The sequence below is a fragment of the Fulmarus glacialis genome, unplaced genomic scaffold (genome assembly GCF_000690835.1).
Source record: "Fulmarus glacialis isolate BGI_N327 unplaced genomic scaffold, ASM69083v1 scaffold22892, whole genome shotgun sequence".
In the NCBI taxonomy this organism is placed as follows: domain Eukaryota; kingdom Metazoa; phylum Chordata; class Aves; order Procellariiformes; family Procellariidae; genus Fulmarus; species Fulmarus glacialis.
Genome location: NW_009198803.1, coordinates 2,358 through 2,750, shown reverse-complemented (window position 1 = coordinate 2,750; position 393 = coordinate 2,358).

Sequence of the window (393 nt, the reverse complement as noted above, 5' to 3'; positions counted from 1 at the left end):
CCCACTGCCCCCCGGGTTGGCTGCGGCTGCAAGAGCCAACAGCACCTGACTGCGAGCTTGAGTGCTGCAGGGAGGGTGCTGCAGGGAGGGGTGCTGCAGGGAGGGGTGCTGCAGGGAGGGGTGCTGCTGAGGCTCAAGGGGAGGCACAAGCCTCAAATCGATGGCTGTGCTCCCGGATGGAGGGCACGAGCGGAGAGCTGCTGAGCTGGCTGCGTTGCAACCACCCATTTGAAGGTCACCTACAGAAGGAAATAGCAATTGTTGCCTTCCCCAGACTCTGAGGAAACCCCCCCCAGCAGCAAGGAGCGAGAGCCTCCCCGGCCGCTCCGCTCGACACCATCGGGGCGGGCGGCAGCTTCCCAGCTGACACCGTTACACCAGTGCAGGGTGCGC